Below are 4,556 nucleotides of genomic sequence, written 5' to 3' on the forward strand. Positions count from 1 at the left end.
TACTTTTCTGGTTTTGTCAGGTGCAAAATAATATCATCTGCAAATGAAGCCAGCTTTTCTTGACTGCAATACCAATTATATCCTTGAATTTCTGAGTCCCTTATTTTCTTTGCCAATGGTTCTAAATATAATGCAAATAATAAAAGTGAAAGAGGACATCCCAGCCTGGTTCCTCTGCTCTTGCAAAAATTATCAGAGAGGACCCCACTCACTTTAACTGTTGCCTCTAGTTACATATTTTCCTAATTAACCTTATAATTTTTTTCAGAAAATGCAAATGCTCATAAAGCCCCAGCCTACTCTGTCAAATGCTTCCTCAGCATCATGACCCACCAGCAACAATGGTATTTTCTTACATTCTGTATCCCTCTGGATCATCAGTGTTCTGTTAATGTTGTCAAATGTTTGCCTCCCCTACACAAAATCACATTGATCCATATCTATCAGTTTTGGCATTATGTTTGCCATTCTTTTAGCTATTACAGACATGAGCACTTTATAATCATAGTTTAATACTGAAATGGGCCTGTATGAAGCCGGATCTGATGGATCCTTACCCTCTTTAGGTATTACAGCTACCACTGCTTTCTTCCAGGAAGGTGGTAATTCTCCTTCTCTTAAGATATTGTTAAACAAAACCTTCCGGGTCTTTATCAGTTTTTTCTTCCTAGCTTCCAAACTTCCATAGGAATGCCATATATTCCTGTGGGCGTTCCTGCAGATTGGTTATACATCACAATTTTTGTCTCATCTCCTTCTATTCTGTTAGTGATTGAGTCTCATCTACCTCTAAACTTGGCATATTTAATTTTTCCATAACCATTTCCCTTTGTATCGTTTCTTGATTTTTAATATTTCTCTGCTCTGTAGAGACTCTCATAAAAGTTTCAAAATATTTCTAATACCTCTACAGGATCTCTTGTTACTTTCTTTGTTATAGGCTCCTTAAGTATGGTGGCAGCCTTTTCTACTTTTTGTTGCCTGAGTCGTTGTGCTAAAGGTTTTTGCGCTTTAGTGTTATAATCAAAAAAGCAGTTGCTTAACAGCAATCATTCTAACATCATACATATTATTGAGCTAATCCCTTTTCTTCTGCCTAGCATTCTGCAGTTGATCCTCTTCTTGTTCTGTGAGATTCCCCCTATTCTGCAATACTTTCTCATTTGTCAGTCCCTCTGCATAATTCTTGTTACCTCTTAACCATAGCTCCCTTTCTTGTATGTCCACCCTATTTTTACACTCCAACTTAAGTTTATCCCATTCCCTAGCTATATTTTCAGAAGAAATTTCTATCCTAACAGCTCCTGAATAATCTCCACTTGCCATTCCTTAAATTATTTCCTTTTCAATGGAGAGGTGGGAAATTGCCAATGTCTCCTTTTTATTTCATTACCCTGTGTTTTTATTTTAGTTATTACTGGCTTATGATCTGATGGTGGGTATCAAGACATTTAATTAAATGCACATGTTCCTGTGAAATGTAAATTCTGTCTAGCCTAGCCCAGTTTTTATATCTTGGGGAATAATATGTAAATTCACACTGAGCTCTTATTACTGAATTCACATCTTACATGCCAAACATTTTCATAAATTTCTTTGAAAATCTACCCTCCTTTTCCCTTCTTTGCCCCCACACACATCTTCACTGCTGCAAATCAAGTTCCAGTCCATACCCATAAGTAATATTCCTTGCTGAAAACTGATTTCTCCCAGAATTTTCTTAAGTTCCATTACAGCAGTTTTAGGTGGAATGTAAATACATACCAGTGTAATCCTCCTCCCTTGCCAGTAGCCCCTTAGCACTACAAATCTGCCATTATCTTTTTTATGTTCTTCTAGCACTATTGGAGCTCCTCTTGCAATTAATAAATACTCCTATTTTCCTTTGTCCCAGGTATTCTTCTGAATAACCCTCCTGAAAACCTTTATTTATCAAATTCACATGTTCAGTTCTAAGTGTGTCTCCTATAACATAACTATTTGCACTCTACACTTTTAATATAGTTCACTACTCTTTCTTGTTTGTATTTATGTGTGAAGCCATTTAATTTAAATACATTAAAGAAAGTATCATTGCATTAAAAAGTTATTATCCCCACCTTTTATGTGCACCACCTTTTTTGTTAAATATCTAGTTCCAGCTTTTGTTTTACATGCATACACTGTTTGGCAAATTGAACTTTTATACACTTGTTTCTTGTCATATACATTTGAGCCTATGTCACATCTTATAAAACTTGTTTTAATGAAAGCCCTCAAACAAAAGAAACAAACTCCAATAGCCCCCTAAAACCTATTAACTTAATATTAACACACAAAACTATGTACACCTTCAAATATTGAAGTTTTACTCTCCTAATAAGAACAAAAGTCCCAGACTGATAGCCACTGCCCCAGCTGGGAAAGCCCCCTGAATGTTTTCAGAAAACATTAACTACCTTGGGAAGGCACCTGAATACTTTCAGATAACATTAACTACCTCAGGAAGGCCCCTGAATGCTTTCAGAGAACATTATCTCTTAGCCAATTTCTCTTTTCTTTTTTTATCAGCCAATCACTCTCCATCAGACAGTAGCCAGTTCCTCTTTATCAGATTGTTTCCATGGAAACATGAAGCCCAGCTGCAGAATTGTTACTGAGCTTACATGTATTTGCTCTCTCTTAAAACTTGTTAATAAACCAATCTAAGGTTTTTATGTCTTATGCACAGGTCATTTCCCCATGCAAGAATGTGAAAAAGCACATTAATTTTTCTTTTACCATGTTTTTTAACCAGGCTTTTTTTATACATTGCAGTGCCTACATTTCTTAAAACTGAACAAGGAAAGAGAAAGAAAAAAAGAACAGCTGCACCTGTTTACAATCCCCATTACACTTAAAAATAACAAAAACACTTTACTTTATAGCATGTAAAGAAAACCACATGCCACAAAATCGGTACTATTTAAAAAATAAATCTTTACTTACAGTTAACCTTTTCCCTCCTCTTGCCATCCCCAAAGCACTTTTTTGAACATTAATGACATGAAGTAGGGAATATGCTTTAGAGTCCCACACAAGTCCAACAGACTCTGAAAAAGTCTAATATTTCCAGATTTTCTTTTTCTGTCATATCTCACAAATATCATTATTGCATTGCAATTCCATATTAAGTTATTGGTTTTATTACTGTTCATCTCTAAAATCCTGCCCCTCCTTAATTTTTAATTTACTCTCGATTTTTCTAGGTAACTCTCATACTCCCTTCCTTCTCTCCAACATTTTACACTGAAAATTTTGAAAAGGTTTCACAGGTACAGTCCCTCTGTGGTCTTTATTACTAGAAGAAGAAACAGAATTCCCTCATGTTTCACAGCTTCCTTTTTGTATTTCCTCCTCAGCATGTACTTCATCAAAAAATGATTTTGTCCATCCAGGAAAAAATACCCTGAAGACATCTGGGTACAGCAGTTTGAACCTCACACCTGCATTTCAAGCAGTCTCCTATTCAGCCAGCTTTTTCTTCATTTCAGCCTCTAATTTCTGCAGCTTTATCACCTCATCTGAATATCTATTTAAAGCTTCTTCTTTTTTTTTCCAGCCTTTTGTTGTTTGTGTTGATATACTCACTCAATCAGTGTCTTATTTATTTTAACCAGGTCTGTATGTAGTCATCTTATATCTTCCTGTAGGTTACTGAAAGTCATATCTGAAGGTTGCATTGCTTTTTGCTGAACAGCTGCAGAACTCTCCCCAGTCAGCGTTTCTTCCTCACTTTTTGTAGCTGATTTTTTCCAGGTCTTCTGTATTTCTTTATTTTTGGCATCCAGGCAGTGCAATTTGCTAGCCAGTTACTGAAATTTACCCATAAACACAAATCTACTAGCCTCCTCTGCTGAGTTTCTGCTTCCACACTGGGACAGCTAGAAATAAGCTGTTAATGTGCAGTCATTTTAGATTTCCTTCTTAACTATTAAATGTTGAGCCTCATCTCTCTCTCCTCTTATCTTGGCAGATTTAAGTCTTCCATGAATATTTACATGTGTGTTTATTCTTGATTTCCCCATTTCTCTGATTTATACAATTTTTCATAAAATTTCCAAAATATCTCTAATACCTCTACAGGATCTCTGGTTATTATTATCATTACTTTTTTGTTGTTGTTGTTGTTATAGGCTCCCTAAGTCTGGCAATAGCCCTTCTTCCTTTCTGTTGCCTAAGCCATTGTTCCAAACATTTTTGTGCTTTGGTTTTATTCTGAAAAACAGTTTCTTAACAGAAATCTTTCTAAACTCATGCACATTATCCAGGTACTCCTTTATTCTCTCTTTAACACTCTGCAATTGCACCTCTTCTCATTCTGTGAGATTCCCATAATTCTGTAATACTTTAACCTTTGTCAACCCCTCTAAATAATTCTTATTACTTTTTAACCATCTCTCTTTTTCTTTTTATTTCTACCCTGTTTTAAACTCCACTTTCATTTTATCCCACTCACTAACTATACCTTCTGGAGTGCTTTCTGTCTTCCCTAATAATGCCCACTACTCATTCCTTAAATTCCTCTAACAGGTAGG

Source organism: Protopterus annectens, chromosome 7.part0, assembly GCF_019279795.1.
Source record: "Protopterus annectens isolate FY-2018-M chromosome 7.part0, PAN1.0, whole genome shotgun sequence".
NCBI classification, from domain to species: domain Eukaryota; kingdom Metazoa; phylum Chordata; order Ceratodontiformes; family Protopteridae; genus Protopterus; species Protopterus annectens.